This window comes from Aotus nancymaae, unplaced genomic scaffold, assembly GCF_030222135.1.
Source record: "Aotus nancymaae isolate 86718 unplaced genomic scaffold, 86718_ANA_hifiasm-v0.15.2.pri h1tg000036l, whole genome shotgun sequence".
Classification (NCBI taxonomy): Eukaryota; Metazoa; Chordata; class Mammalia; order Primates; family Aotidae; genus Aotus; species Aotus nancymaae.
In genome coordinates this window covers 30,200,576-30,217,902 of record NW_026988450.1, presented here as the reverse complement: position 1 = coordinate 30,217,902, position 17,327 = coordinate 30,200,576, and the positions used below count along the sequence as shown (strand labels likewise).

General features: G+C 37.3%; 1 protein-coding gene across 1 annotated transcript in view; it reads left to right on the top strand.

Moving 5' to 3' along the window:
* Positions 1–17,327, top strand: part of ZNF704 (zinc finger protein 704) — a 252,826-nt gene that overhangs the window by 56,482 nt on the left and 179,017 nt on the right. The window lies entirely within an intron of this gene.

Genomic DNA, 17,327 nt, shown 5'->3' with positions numbered 1-17,327 from the left:
AAGAATGTTTTATTCAGTTTTGATAAATGAATAATGAGCAAAGGAATACATGCAAAAAAAAAATAGGATGAAACATCATATATAGGGCTGAGCATACATTAAGTAGGACTGTAGCCACTTAAAAGCAAGTATACACAGCTTTTTGGTCAGAGGTTGGTAAACTATGGCTACAGGCCACATTCAGCCTCTGGTCTGTTTTTGTGTGGCCTGTGAGATAAGAGTGGTTTTACTTTTTTTTTCTTTTCGCAAATAGAGATAGGGTCTGGTTCTGTTGCCCAAACTGGAGTGCAGTGACGCAAATGTAGCTCACTGCGGCCTTGAACTCCTGGGCTCAAGCAGTCCTCCTGCCTCAGGATCTAGAGTAGCTGGCCTGGGACTACAGGCACATGCAGCCATGCCCAGCTAATTATTTTTCTTGTTTGTAGAGATGGGGTCTCACTATGTCACCCAGGCAGGACTTGAACTCCTGAACTCAAGCGATTCTGCCACCTCAGCCTCCCAAAGTGCTGGGATTACAGGCGTGAGTCACTGTGCCTGGCCTGGTTTTACATTTTTAAAGGCCTAAAAGAAATGAAGAACAGGTGACACAGACCACAGGTGGTCTGCAAAGTGTAAAATATGTGAAAAAAAATAATAAGTTGGTGATACCTGGTTTATATCATGATAATCTTTGTACGACAAATCTACCTTAAAACTCAACCAAGAGGGTTTATCTGAAATATCAAAAGGCCTTGGTCTTTCTAAAAACAAGAAAAAAAAAGGCCTTTGTCACATTATAATTTTATTTAAACCACACCCAATAGCATTGAACCAAAGGACAATATTCTGGCAGAATGAGAGTGGCAGTGGTGGCACAAACATATTAGACCTTTTACTTTCTTACCTATCAGTTGTCTCATCTAGAAAACAAGCTCTATGTCTGCAGGGATTTCAGATTACTCTGTTCATGCTTTATCCCTAGGCCTGGAACAGTGCTTAATTTTGTTCTGGGGAGTGAATGAATATTTGTCAGATGAAAAAAAGAAAGGAAATGCTGTAGCATGAGAGATTGCTTATTTGTAATGTATGTGCCACATTTTCTTGCCAAAAATCATTTATAATGAAACTGACAGCATATAGCAATTGTTTGAGAAGTCCTGCATTTGTCCAAGTGGTTTCTAACGGCTAACCAGGAAAACAGTACCTTTGGAAAAGGAATAAACGTGCCTTTCCTTGCCTGTTCACTTTTTGTAATTAAAGTTTTATTTCTTTCTATATTAAATCAAAAGTATCTCTTCTAGAAAATTATTGTTTTCTCCTGTTGCCAGATTTGTCAGACTTTCTAAAATTATAGGCCTCTTAGTTTTCCTTAACCTTTAATTCAAAATTTTCACATATTACTTCTGTTTAACTGCTTGGGATTATTTGGTTTTCTAATTTTTTTCATATAAATACATGTTAATTTATTTAGGATTATTTCCTACTACTGTGGCATCTTTTTGAAATGTTTTATCATACCCTGACCCTCATAGGCATCTCGGTTTGTGTTTGTTGTTTGGTTGACTCATAGGAAAATGGCATGTTAACAGTTTGCAATGTGAAGAGCTGTGCTTTCATTTTCTTCCTAAGTCTGTAGGGCAAAAGTTAGACTTCCAGTGTCAGTTTAGTACCAGCTTGCAATTCTGTAGGACTTATTCTACTTAAAATTTTCAGTAGACCATTGTATATGTTAAAAGACCTGGAATTAATCATTTTAAGTTGCCGTAGGTTGCTTTAAGTCTACCTTTATTCTTTAATTCCACCTCACTTGGAGCACTTGCTGGGGAAAATAATGAAAAGAGGAAGAAGAAAGATGTTTTCTGCCTTTTCTGACTCTGGTATGTGGGATATTTTCCACCTTTTCAAATTCACTAAATGCACTTAAAAATACATAAGCCCATGCCAGTGTTATTGTGAGGTTCTTAAACAGTGTGGGAAAGTTAATTAGGTTTTAAATCTATTAATGTACAGCAAAAATCCCCCAATGACAAGGTATAATTTAGATGTATTAATCTATTATAGGAAATACTACTTAGGCTTCATTGTTTGGGGTGTCTACTAATACACTTGTTTTCATGCTGTAGTAAGAACTTAGTCATCATAAATACAGTATGCCAGCAGCGGGTGAGATACATTGCTTTAAAAAAAAAAATGATGAAGGAATCAAGCATTGCGGATTATAATTGTCTAACTCTCAAACTATTTCCATTTACTGTTACAAAGTTTAATAAATGTCAAACTTTCCACTGTCATCTGAATATATCAATATTTTGTTTTAAAGAAACTTCTTTACCTGATATGGTAGGAAGATACAGGATTTTCCTATTGTTTACTAAGGAGAAATATAACTGTTGATAGTGTATAAATAATGAACTTTGAGTAAATCTACAATATAATTAAGATACTATAAGGTATAAGGAAAATTATATACGATTGGCCCATGCATCCATGGGTTCTGCATCTGTGTATTCAACCAACTACAGATCAAAAATATCTGGGAAAAAAAATGTCTATACCAAACATGTACAGACTTTATTTCCTTGTCTTTATTCCCTGAACAATACAGTATAGCAACTATTTACATAGTGTTTACATTGTGTTAGGTATTATAAGTAATCCAGAGCTGCTTTAAAATATACCAGAGGATGTGCTAGGTTATATGTAAATACTACGGCATTTTATATAAGAGACTTGAGCATCTGCCGATTTTGTGTCCATAAGGAGTCCTGGAACCAACCCCCCATGGATGCCGAGGAATATCTATATCTGTATCTTATAAAATATGTAAATGTTTAAATATATATATATATATATATATATGATATTTTGGTCAATTTCTAAAAAGGCAGGATAATCATTTTAGGCTTACAGAGTGTAAAGTTCCCAATAATTTAAAATCAGTTCCCTGTAATGTTTCTCACTTTATCTTTTGCTTATTTCCATTAAAACTAAGATTTTTGTTGAACTTTACTTTCTCTGGTTTGTAAAATGAAACTCAAAGTTTATTTTCTGTGGTTTATATAATAGAAGGAATACACGTATTTCAGTTGCCTATTTCATGTAACTTGAGAGATCTGGGAACCCCTTCCCACATTACTCTCTATGCCTCACCATAGTTTCACATCACTAATTTCATCTCCTGCCTCCATTCAGAAGACGTTTCTTGAGTACCTGCTATGAACCCAGTACTCAGTAAAAGTAATGAGTGAGATAGGTGCCAGCCCTCCTGGAGGTTACGGTGGAATGAGAGGGACAGACACATATGTAGCTAATTTCAAGTAACAGTTCCTGATTAGCTCCCTTCCCATTAGGAATTGGGGTAAATTTGTAATTAAAGGAGAATCTTTTAGTATTAAGAAAGTTATCAATTTGACACATCTATTTAAAAGCCCAATTTTTTTATTGATGTCTTTTTCAAGATAGGGTTGATTGAAATAGAGAAGGAAGAACTCAATATCAATATAAAATCCCTTTGTTTACCCAGTATTTGAGAACCAATTTTAAAGTGGCTAGTTTCAGAAAAATACAAATTTAAGTTATTAATCCAGGTGTTTTAGGCTGGATCATTGGAGAAGCAAATGCCAAGACAGGATTAAACATGCAAATGTTTTAGTAGGAGACACACCTGAAGGAGAAACGGGGTGGGAGGGCGAGGCCAGGAGGGAGATGCATGTCAGTTTAAGGTGTTAGTCTGAGCACAGTGATGGAGAGAGGGTAGGAGAGTTGGATGGAAGTGTCCTAGGTAGCCAGGCAAGGCCCTCAGGAGTCCTGCATTGGCATTCCTGCTGTGCTCCATCATTTGCTGGGAGCAGCATGTGGGAGCTGTGTACTTGACACAAATGCAGCAGATGGTTTCAGCAGCTAGCAGCTGGGCCCTTGGTCAGTTAGCTCCCCGTTATTGGAGATCTATGAGGTGTGTTCTCATGGCTGCCTTCCTCCCACCCCACAACATTGTACTTTATATATTAAAAGTGCCCTAGACAGTGCAGGCTTAAGACACGGGCCAATCTCCCTGCCCTTTGGCAGCCTGAGTGATCAGTGCAGAGTCCTTGGAATCCTCATTAAGAGGGCCCTAAGCTTCCTGTGAAAAATGACGACTGATTGTTGGTCCTAGGATCCTAGAATTAATTCTTTTGAGTCATGAGAGGAAAGAATACAAACTACCCCTCTTCTGAGTTTCCTGGGGTTGGTAGGAACAAATCTTTACTGTAGGAGAGTCTGCTTACCCCTGGGATATTGCTTGCTTGATTTCAAGGAAAAAACACTACTTTCTTTTCTGAGAATGACTTGGAGTAAGTGCATTCCAGAGTTGGGTATTCAAAGTATTCAACTTTCTTTAGTAGACAAAACTAAACAGAAAGAGAGGGCAGGAGCCTGTGGGAGCACATGAGTGAGCAGTGTTTTTCTTTGGAATTAAAGATCTATCATTAACAGAAAGAAAATTTATTCCCAGCTTTTAGGATCCCTGGGGAGCAGTAATTTGGGTTGAGGGTAACAAGTACTAAAAGTATTGATGCTAATTATTGAAATAACAATCACCTAAGAGCTGATCTGTCTCTGAAGGTTTCATCACGTTAATTTAGTAATGCCTGGTTACAAAAGATGAAACACAGCCCCCTCCAAAAGAGATTGTGAATGGAAAGTGAAAAGTTAGTAAATATGTAGTCGTAAGTATTTTTTAAGTATCTCTAGGGAAAAATATTGGTTTCATTGATCCCTATAGATTGAGGAAAATAGGCTTTAAGAACTCAAGGACAGGAAAAGAGGGCATATTTGAAAGGTTCATCCATGTGGTAGCATGTGTCAGTATTTTATTTGTTTGCCAAAATATTTTATTCCATAGACATACCACATTTTGTTTATCTACTCATCAGTTAATGGACATTTGAGTTTGGAAGAGAAGGCCGGCCAGATCATATTGAGCTATACTCATTGTGTGAAAGGTGTTTAAATTACATTTTTATGTCCCTGAGAAAGATTTTGTGGAGGAGAATATGATTTTATTCATCTTGATGGAAGATCACTTTAGCTGTTATGTGTAGAACAGATCAGAGGGGGACAAGAATTGACCTAGGAAGTCCAGTCAGGAAGCCACCACATTAATGCAGGAAAGAAATTATGGTACTTTAGACAAGTGACAGTTGAGATTAAAAGAAGTGGACAGACCAGACCTTCAGGTAAAAGTGAGGCTTCTTGATTGTAAGAAAAGACAGTGACTCTGGCTGATTTAACAAAGAGTAGAATTTTTTGAAAGACCCTCAGGTAGCTCACAGAGTTGCTGGGAAGGCTGGGGAACCAAGTCAGAAAATGGACAGTAGGGTAAGCAGCTAGAAATAGTTATGTTCATTCACTCTACAGAACTAGTGCTTGCAACTGGGCTTTTTGGCTTCTAAAGTGAGAGACATCTGTGCTAGGAAATTCTCCAGACACAGAAGCAAATTCAGCCATGAGGCATCCAAAAAAATGGACAAATGTCTATTTCATTAGATATCATGACTTCCATTTTACAAATGAGTAAACAGATTCAGAAAGCTGAGTGACTCACCCAGAAACACATTTTTCACTAATGACAGACCTAAGACTGGGATAGATTTCTGATCTCAAGTGCATTTTTGTTCCTTATCATCACCTTTCGTGTATATTAGAGACCATTAATTTATTGTCATTTACAAATGTGATGCTTAAAATATATTGATAATTCAAGTATTACTTGCTGTTTAGCCTCTAAAACAATTCATTAAGCAAGCATTATTAGATATCCTAGATCATTAGAGCATGACATTTGTGATTCTGTTTTGCCAGGCATCGTGGTTTTGAAGGTACTAATGCTTAAATTGGTTGGATTTCACCCAAACAGCAATTACAATTTGATTATGCGAAGTAGTAACTGTCTTCTAATTATAACTCTAAGCTAGAGAAATCTATTAGCAAATCAGTTACAACAAAGAAAAAAGGAAAATTTGGCCCAAAATATTCCCAGATCTAACAACAGTTTATTAGAATACTACAGATTGTTAGTTTGCGGTTGGAAGAAAACAAACCATATGGTACTGTTTGTTTTTCAGGGTTTTAAAATATAGTGATGTCATATTTATCACTTGCTGGATAAAATGAAATCATCTTCTTACAGCATGCTGTTCTGGGAATTGTATAGTTTAAAAGAACTTCAGAAACACATTGACCTTTGAGTTCAAAGTTAGGAAATGATCTGAGCTACAGGCAAAATCCTATAAATACGATTGAAAACTGTGAACTAACTTGCTACCATTTTCAATGGCAATGTCTATATTTTCTCCTTTCTTTTATGTACTTTATACAGTTTATAGGAAAGTCTCCTATGTCAAATTTGTAATTAAGTGAGATAAGACAAAAATGTTATCTTTTATTTCTGAATCTCTAGAAGCCTAGCAGTTCCTGAACAAATGTTTAATGTTTAAATGTGTTAAAAATTTTTCAGGTCACAAACTCTGTAACCAATAGGAGACTGAGAAAAAGAAAAAAGGCCACTTTAACATTTTAAGATGTTTCTTTTAAAAAAATAGAACATTCAAATTTTAGAACATTTCTTTTTAAAAACATATTTGGAAGGGAATATAAATATACCCACTCATGTTAGACAAATACTGGTACCATGTAATTGGTGGACTCCCCTTAAGAACTGAAGCAATCTCCACAAAGTAGCTATAAAGAGTAGCTTTTCCAAGAAAACTTTATCCATTTCCATCCCTTCCCATCATTTTAGTAACTCAGGACAGCAAATAACTCTTGTCCCTGGTTTCTTGCTAGTCTATTTGCTACACATTTGCCAAAATGATCTTTCTAAAACTGAAGTATAATCATGGGGATGGGGGAAGCAGACAGGGAAATGGTAGGAACCAATATAATTGACATTATGACTTAATGTAACACATTGTGCCATCAGTACACAATCAAGTCCCATCTTGCTGACGATTTAGTTTCTCACATCAACACACAAATCAAGTACAGACAAAATTGTTCTTTACAATGTCTTCCATTACCTGTAAGAACAGAACTCAGTTTGAAAGACTTGGGATCTGAAACCACGTGAAAAAGAAACAATTCTGTCTCCCTTTTTACTCTGGGGCAAAATTTCATTGAATGGAATGGTAGGTTTTTGTTTGTTGTTTTTAAAAATAGCCCTCTCTTCCTGCCAAGTGCCTGTAGATGAATTTCTGTAATCTAAATGCACATATGCTACCACTTCACTTTCCTAATGTTCTACCAAAATGGCAAGGAAGGTAGTAAAGTAAGATGAGAACTTTTCTAAACCAGCAGTTCTATTTCTTGTACTAACACTAATAACATTGATGTTATGTTAATTTTCTTAATTACAGCTTAGGAAAGCTTGTTTTATGACACAAATTTGGCCCATGTAGTATGTGTGTATTTTAAAAAGAATTTTACACTCTTCTAATTTGGTTGATGTTAAAAATGACACTCAAAATTCCTAATTTTCTGTGTACTGTAAGCCCTTTATTATAAACACACATTAGTGCTAGATTATAATGTGCCACCTGTTTAGAATGGCATTGTGAATTTAGAATTCTGGTCATAAATATGAATTTTTAAAATAATAATTTATGTGACTTTGCTGTTAATGAAAGATATGCTCTCTGGATCAACAAAGCTTGGGCGTTTGCAAGTATCACTTCCAGAGAGTCCTTGGATAATTAGTGAAAGTCCTTCTGTGTAAATTATCATTGGCAGCAAAATGGAGAAAAGTTAACAACTGAAACTTCGGGTGGACTTGTAGCACTGTTGTATGAGGTGGACCATTGGCTTTGTTGCAGATTGGATATATGGGAATGTTCTAAAACGTTTAGAAGTACTATTATACCACTTTTATGATGCCCATGCCATAGGTTGCCTCTGCAGAATTGGTTTACATTTAGATGTGATGCAATGTCTTTTTTTTCTCCCTGTATCTATTCAAAATGTAAATAATCAAGAAGTAGAAATAATGAGCTTCTTACTTCCTCCTACTCTTCATCTCCCCTTGTCAGTATAGATTCTGTATGCTGCTTTTATTACAGAAAGGCAAGTAATAAACAAGATATTGGTCATTTGGTTATCTGAAAAGGATAACGTTCAAGCAGCACTGTCCAATAGAAATTTAATGTGAACTATATCTATAATATAGAAATTTGTAATAGTTACATTAAAAATAGGAAAAAGAGACAGTCATTGCGGTATGTTGAGCTCCATAGAGACAGTGCCAGGGCAAATGAGAGCCAGATGGGCACTGGATGACTCTTGCCTTGCTGAGGAAAAATAACTAAACATAAGCAAAGGAGATCCTAAGAAGCATAGAGGCAAAATCCTAAGAAACCAAAAGGCAAAAAGTCATTGTATGCATACTTTACACAGACTTGTTGGGAGGAGCACAGGAAGCAGTACCCAGATGCTTCCATCAGCTTCTCAGAGTTTTCTAAGAATTTCTCAGAGTTGTGGAAGACCATGTCTGCTGAAAGGGGAAGGAAAATTGGAAGACTTGGCAAAGGCAGACCAGGCCCATTATGAAAGGGAAATAAAAACCTCTATTTTTCCTAACGGAGGGACAAAAAAGAAGTTCAAGGATCCCAACACACAAAGGACAACATCCTGGCCTATCCATTGATGATGTTGCGAAGAAACTGGGAGAGATATGGTATGACACACTACTGTGGACGACAAGCAGCCTTATGAAAAGAAGCCTGTGAAGCTGCAGGAAAAATACCCAAAGAGTATCGCTGCATATCAAGCTAAGGAAAGCCTGACGCTTTCAAAAAAGGGAGTCATCAAGGACAAAAAAAGCAAGACAGTGAAGGGAAGAGGAGGAAGAGAAGAGGAGGAGGAAGAAGATGAAGATGAAGAAGACGATGATGATGGCTAAATTGCAGTTCTAGTGCAGTTTTTATTTCTTATCTATAAAGCAGCAGTTCCCAGCCTTTTTGGCACCAGGGACCAGTATCATGGCAGACAGTTTTTCCATGGGGGGGTGTATGGTTTCGGGATGATTCAAGTCCATTACTTTTATCATTAGATTCTTAAGGAGCATGCAAACTAGATCCCTCACATTCACACCTTTGAGAATCTAATGCCACCACTGATCTGACAGGAGGAGGAGCTCAGGCAGTAATGCTTACTTGCCCGCTGCAGCTCACCTCCTGCTTTGCAGCCTGGTTGCTAACAGGCATTAGACTCCTGGGTGGGGGGTGGCTGGGGACCCCTACTATAAACCCCCTTGTACACAACTCACTCCTTTTAAAGAAAAAAATGGAAATGTAAGGCTGTGTAAGATTTGTTTTTAAACTGTACAGTGCCTTTTTTTGTATAGTTAACACACTACCACATATGTCTTTAGATAGTCTTGTCCTGGTGGTATTTTCAATAGCCACTAATGTTGCCTGGTACAGTATGGGAGTTATAAATTAGCATGGAAATTTAAAGCAGGTTCTTGTTGGTGCATAGCACAAATGAATTATATAGGGGGATAGTAGTTATTTCATCTTCAATTATGTCTGATTCAGGTTATATGAAATAATTGTTCTGTTAACTGACTACCACTCTAATCACAAAAAAAAAGCTACATCGTTTGGTTGACATTCTGAATTTTTCTAAGTAAATACAATTTTTTATTAAAAAATGGAAAACAAAACAGGTGAAAATAATTTTAATACCTCATATTATTTAACTCAATATGTATTAAATATCATTATTTGAACATGTATCAATATGAAAAGTCATTAATGAGATACCTTCCATTCTTTTTTTTGCATATTAAATCTTTTTTTTTTTTAATGCACTTTAAATTCTAGGATACATGTGTAGAACATGCAGGTTTGTTACATAAGTATACCCATGCTGTGGTGGTTGACTGTATCCATCACCCCATCATTTACATTAGGTATTTCTCCTAATGCTATCCCTAGCCCCCCAAACCCGACAGGCACCAGTGTGTGATATTCCCTTCCCTGTGTCCATGTGTTCTCATTGTTCAGCTCCTACCTATGAGTGAGAACATTGCATACTAAATCTTAAAAAATCTGTATATTTTGTAGCACATCTCAGTTTGGAATAGGCACGTGTGGCTAGTGATGACTGTATTGAACAGTGCAGCTTTAGAATAAAGCTTAAGTTAATTTTGCATTTCAGTCCAACATCCCATTTGTCCCAAAGGCAGTGGTTGGTCTCTGGCTCTCTCTGTTTTCCTACTCTAACACACAGGAAGAAAATGCCTCACTCACACTGCTAGGGGTGGAACATAGCTTTCTATGGCAGTGTTTCTTAAGGGTTGGGGTGGCAGGGAGGAGTATCCACAGGAAGGAGAGAAGGGTTTCATTACCTGTGGGCCAGAAAGTATTTAGCTGAAATAGTTAGAACTAAACATATTTAGTTAGAAATCTGCAGCATGATTCCTGTATGTCTCCTAAAGGGAGATGACTCCCATTTGTGCATAAATGATGTTTAGTACAATTATAATTATTGTGAAGATGTTTAAATTCCATCTAAATCAAAGGAAGGTTAAATGGGTATTATCACAGTTCTGGTTCTTTTTTTTTTTTTTTTTTGAGACGGAGTTTCGCTCTTGTTACCCAGGCTGGAGTGCAATGGCGCGATCTTGGCTCACCGCAACTTCCGCCTCCTGGTTCAGGCAATTCTCCTGCCTCAGCCTCCCGAGTAGCTGGGATTACAGGCATGCGCCACCATGCCCAGCTAATTTTTTGTATTTTTAGTAGAGATGGGGTTTCACCATGTTGACCAGGATGGTCTCGATCTCTTGACCTCGTGATCCACCCTCCTCGGCCTCCCAAAGTGCTGTGATTACAGGCGTGAGCGACCGCGCCCGGCCAGTTCTGGTTCTTTAAAAACATAAAAGCAGGCTTCATTTCCAGAGTTTGAGAGAGCCTCTTTAGTTATTATCAGATACTCTGACATTCCCCACGGTAGCTATCATTAGAGCAGTTCAAACATACCAAGTAAACATACTGTAGGCTTGGACCACAGTTACCACACTGAATGCATTTGCTCACGCTTTTTTTATATTGAAAAAAAAAAAAAACAAAAAACAACAACAAAAAAAACTCATTAATGCATATTGCTAGTAAATTAGGAAATGCAACAAATGTGTCAAATATATATTTTAAAGACCTCTAAGTACAAAGGATTTATTTTGTTACTGGCTTAAACTGTTATTGATTCTTCTTTTAAATATTAACTTTTTTTTCTCTCCTATAAATAGAGTTCTGGGTGGAGAAATGATATGGGATAAAGCTAGAGAGCTAGGCTTTACTTGGAATACTTTTAGGATTTGATTTTTATCTGTTAGGTGATGGAGAGCTGTTCAGGTGTATTACCATAAGATTGGCATTTCAGAAATATCATCTGGTACCCTATGGGGATGAGGAGATAGGGAGTGTCTACAAGTGTTGACACTGAAAGCAGAAAGAATAATTAACAGGCAGATATAGGAATCCGAAAGGGGTAATTGTGAAACCTTTGGCCAGTACAAAAGCAACAGGGAAGAGGGCTATGTTGAAGAGGCATTGGTGGGGATAAAGCCGGTAGGGAGCTTGGTAAGGTTGAAGAGAGTACTCAGGATGGTGTCAGAAATGCTGGCTTGGGCAGCTAGATGGGAGAAAATGGTTGGTGATGCCAATAAAAAGAGAATAATAATTCAGGAGTAATACAAAAGAAAGTAGATGTGAGTGGAAATCAGAAGTTTGTTCTAAGACATCTTGAATTTAAGGTGTCTTTAACAAAGACCTGCATACTTTCGAGCAAAAATCAAATAAACAATAAACATATTTATAAAGAATGGTATGTAGACCAATTTAGCCAAACCATAGTCATGAAATAAATGTACTAGAAGTGGTTGCTATTTTATCATATTTCATTTTAATATATATAACTGCCTCTACATCTTGATTTTCATACATTGGCATTTCTCAAGGCAAGTTTTGCTTGTACAGCTTAATTCCTAAATGAAGGAGAGATTTTGGTTGCTCTCTCCTGCTTAGGATTTGTTTTAGCTAGATTTGGCAAACATTGACTTCTTCAAGGGAGCTCACGAACTCTGCTTTCTTAAATCAACCCCCAAAGTAGTATTCTGTCTCATAATAGATTTGCCTAACATTGCTGCCCTTTCTGAGAGTGACATCTTATAAGGTCATCTGCTATTTTTTGCATCTAATTTGCTATCACATGTTTTTTAAAAGTGAAATGTGGCTTTTCTCTACAGGATGTGAGAGTTTTGTTTGTTTTGTTTTTGAGATGAAGTTTCACTCTTGTCGCTCAGGCTGGAGTGCAGTGGCATAATCTTAGCTTACTTCAACCTCCACTTCCCAGGTTCAAGCATGTCTCCTGCCTCAGCTTCCTGAGTGGCTGGTACTACAAGAGTGTGCCACCACGCCTGGCTAACTTTTGTATTTTTAGTAGAGACAGGGTTTCACCATGTTGGCCAGGCTGGTCTCGAACTCCTGACCTCAAGTGATCTGCCCACCTTGGCCTCCCAAAGTGCTGGGATTACAGGCGTGAGCCACCCTGCCCAGCCAGAAGTGAGGTTTTATCAAATCTTTGTAGAAACATGTATTATTGTTCTTTGGGATAGATTATTCCAGGATAACCCTAATCTTTAATGACCCTTGGATGTGATCAGACTTTACCAAATCCATCAAAGGCTGAATAAAACAGAAAACTATCTTGAACACTGGTAATTGTGAGCTGTTTTTGGAGGAACTGGTCTTTCTAACCACAGTTGATAAATACATTATATGGTTTTCAAAGTATCACCTCAGTTCTTTACACATGCAATGTAATTTTGCAAATACTAAGCAGGTGGGTGGCGTTAATGATTGTATCAAATGATCACGTTGAAAGTGCCAGACAGCCGTACCACATTTGTAAGGAGGGACCATGGGGAGCATAGCATTTAACCTCTGTTGTGCTTTTTAACCATAATAGAATGCATCACCTTCCATTAAAGCTATATTTAAGAATTGTGTTCTCCCACATGTGTATTTTTCAGGACTAACAAGTTTCTCTTTTTGACTCATTCCTAACAAACAGTGCAGTCATATTTTCCACATATCCACAAATAATGTTACAACTTGAAAATTAACATTTGGAGTTAATGTTGCTACAAACCTAAAAAAGAGATGCATTTTTGTGATTCACCACCAATTTGTTAAGTACAGCAAGATCTACAACTGAAAAAAAAATCTTTCTACCTTCAGTTGCAGATAATTTTGAGAGGAATATAATTTCAAAGAACAAGAGAGTCCTTGGAAAGTGTGTTTCCACAGTGGAAATAAAATAGTTTAGTAATCAAATTGGTAGTTAGGAGGGAGGAATTGCAGCATTCTGCTGCTCCTTGATCTTAAAGAAGTCTTTTCACTTCTCCCACGTGTGCGCAGGCCAAGTACCTCGTGTACCTCTGCCACACAGGAACTAGCCTTTCTGGCTGGATCTCTACTGCTCCTCAGCTAGCCAGAGAGTTTCCTTTCTCCCACCATTGTTTGTCCAAAGCTGGTGGAATAACCTGTTCTTCCTTTAGATTAGATAAGAACAGGCTGAATAGAGAAAACCAAGAATGTTGGGGACTTCACTGCCTCCTTCAAAACTAGAAAGATGCCTAACAATCTGCTAAGATTAAAACGAGGTAAAAGCCCATTTTCTGGTTTTAAAAGTATTCAACCTATGTTTAACAAGTGCTAGTTTATGATATTACTTATTAAATTGTTAATACTTTTGTAACTGCAGTAACAGATATAAAAATGCAAGTCATTTCCTCTCTCAATGGATCAGACAGTTTGTTATATATACATATAAAAATATGAATATAAATATTCATATACTTTTATATTTTTATTCATTTTTTAATGCAAACAAAAAAATAGAGTAAGCAGAGCTGATGCATTTGTAAGCTAAGCAAGTGCATATATTGAATACTTTTTTTTCTGTAAATATTGGCTTACTGTTAACTTTTATTTTTGCATCAATTAGAAATGTTTATTGGATATTCACTTAGAAGTAATAGTTGTGGTATGCTGTCCCAAGGCCTGTGTTCTGGAGAACTCAGTAAGCTTTTTTTTTCCTCATTATTTAAAAAAAAAAAAAAAAACCAAAAAAAAAAAAACACCTTTCCACTGGATAGGTATTCAGTAAGAATCTGATGAAATGACTTCTTATCCATTAGCATTGGCTAAGGGCTTCCTGCCTCATTCATCACACAAAGGCAGACTCTACTCAGCAGTGACAAGCAGCAGCCCCTGGACCTGCCTGGATGTGGCACCCAGAGGCAGGGTTATCTCCTACCCCTTGGGCAAGTAAGGAGCGGGCTTCCATAGCTTGTCATTGATCTGCAAGATGTTTCAGGGCTCAGAATTGTCTATATTGAGTCACTCCTTCTGTTGCATCCTTGTAAACAGAGAAAGACATTATTACATTGGAATTATGGTGCTTGTATTCCCTATGGAATCATACCCAGCTAAGCTGATTGAGTCTAATGTTGGCTTCCTTTGAGCTCAAAAATGAAACCACACCAGTTTGCAAGTTTGCTTCTGTGTATATAGCAAAACTGTAGAGTTTCTGCTTTGGTCATTCCAGCAGTGTGTGGGAAAACTGTGCAAAAATGAAAAGTCATTTCTTTGTGTGTACATGGTATCAGCTGGAGGACAGTATGGCCCTGAATTATAGTTGTCACAGTTAGAAGTGGCCCAGTGGCTGAGGCCTTCTCCATGAAGGATGTTGCTGTGTTTAATGTCAGCCTTTTTCTTCACCAGTGCTAGTCAGAATCTGGCAGAACTCCCTGCATTTGCAAGGCTGTGTCTATAGCATGGGACAGTTCCCACTCTTGGTTATCTAAAAAAAAAGATATCTAGTTTCTTATATTCATTCCTTGGTTATGGGATTTTGTCTCCATGTTATTGAAACTCCATTTGGTCCTATTTATCTTCAGAGGAGCAAGCCTTCATGGAAAAAAGAACCTTCTTCCAAGAATAGAAATTAAAAAACTGAGTTCTTCTGAGCCTGTAGCAGAAACTCTGATATTCAAATATGTTTATTGCTTCTTCATTTCCCAGACTGAGTAATGTAATTACATTAATTCCAATTGTCCACATAAAGAAAAAAACACAAACCTTTTCATCTTCTGCCTACCTAGGCTAGAAATGAAATGGGATATTTAGTCCAGATAATAGCTGTAAAACATACCAGGAATCCCACTGTATATGTTGTGAGCAGTGTTGACTGTGATGGCTGTTATGTGATGCCAAGGTCAGGTTTTAGATCTCATGGAGTAAAAAGGATTTTAAGCATCTTGAACATCATCTGCTCAATCCCCCTTATTTGAAAGATGGGAAAATTGGTTTTTCTAAAAAAAAAAAAGTTAAGACTTTGGGTTTGAATAATGGATTTAAATACATTCTCAAAGCTGATTTTTCCAACTTTATCACATTTTCATTTGTGAGGCAGCACTTAAAATTTATCATGCACGACTCTATGTGCTGATGTGCTAATAGTCTTCCTTCTTGTTTGAGAAGAAGAGATGCTACTTTCTGCTCCATCCTATGAAACACACCACCTGCTTCACCAAGCTGGAATGTAGTATTTTTCCACTGAGGAGTACACTTGTTTTTGCAGGCAGAACACAGCAGTGCTGTTTGAAGGCACTGATGATGGCAAAGGATCAAAGGTGGGAGGCGATGGCAGGTGGCAGCTTAGGGAGAGATCAATGCAGCCAGCGTGGTGCATTGCTGTCTGCAGACATACAGGAGCCGAGTGAGAATCCTAGGGTAAGGAAGGACAATTAAAAATCCAAGTCAGGCATATTCTCATGTAAATCTGACCATGACAGGAAATAACAGACCACTTTTACTATAATCAGAATTATGATCAATCTTGGAAAATGTGATGCTTAATTTGATGGGTAGAACACTAAGCCATTTATCTTTGATTTTTATTCCTGTGCCTTTTGGGTACTAAAATCAAATAAACAATTTTTGTTAAAATTCATGAGAAAGAAAAAAGTAAAAATCCTACAGTGAAAAAACAGGTAGCTAGTTTCTTACATTCATTCCTTGACTTTCAGGGTCTTTCTACATTTCTCTTAGTTAAGTGAAATTACTCCCAAGTAACATTTCCTGTTATCTAAGAGGAGATGTTAGCTCAAGGCTGGGGCTCCCATAATTCCAGAATTGATAAGGTGGTTGATAGCTATAGGGATTTGTCACCAAAGACCCTAGAATTGAGTAGATGTGGATTCCAGGTTGTGTGCTTGGGAATATGATGCAGTATCTTACAAGAGAAAAGCAATTTCTTAGCTCCAGTTTGTTCTCTATGTTGCCCACGGCTACAGATCACAAGCTGGAAGTGCTAGGGAAAAGTAGGGGATGGCTGCTTTAAAGGCAATAATAATTCTGTTAAGTGACAAGATGGGTCCCAAGCTTGAAACTTGCACAGCAGTCAACTAATTGGTCTGTTGATAAAAGGTAAGATTTTATGTACCTAGTCCTTGCCTACTTCAGAGGTAAGATATTTAATTTTTACAGATTGATAATGATACTTACAGTTACATCTGAGTAACATTCTAAAAGAAAGAGTATTAAACCCTACTAGTCACTACTATGTTGACTACGTTGGTGATTAGAAATAAGGAATTAATAGAAAAATCGAGTACTGCAGGATCCTTACCCCACCAATCCATGATGAAATTTTCAGCCAGATGGATAGTTTTGCATTTTTGGTGTTAAAATGGCTTTTTTTTCTTCAGCTTTTATTTTAAGTTCAGGGGTACACATGCACGATGTGTAGGTTTGTTACAGAGGTAAACATGTGCCATGGTGGTTTGCTGCACAGACCATCCATCACCTAGATATTAAGCCCAGCATCCATTAGCTGTTATTCCTCATGCTCTTTCTCCTCCCACCTTCCACTCCAACAGGCCCCAATGTGTGTTTTTCCCCACCATGTGTCCATGTGTTCTCATCCTTCAGCTTCCACTTATAAGTGAGAAAATGATGTGGTGTTTGGTTTTCTGTTCCTGTGTTAGTTTGCTGAGGATAGTGGCTTCCAGCTCCATCCATGTCCTTGCAAAGGACATGATCTCATTCATTTTTATGGCTGCATAATATTCCATGATACATATGTATCACGTTTTCTTTATATAGTCCATCATTGATGGGCATTTAGGTTGATTTCATGTCTTTGCTATTTTGAATAGTGCTGCAGTGAACTTATGTGTGCATGTGTCTTTATAATAGAATAATTTATATTCCCTTGAGTATATACCCAGTAATGGGATTGCTCGG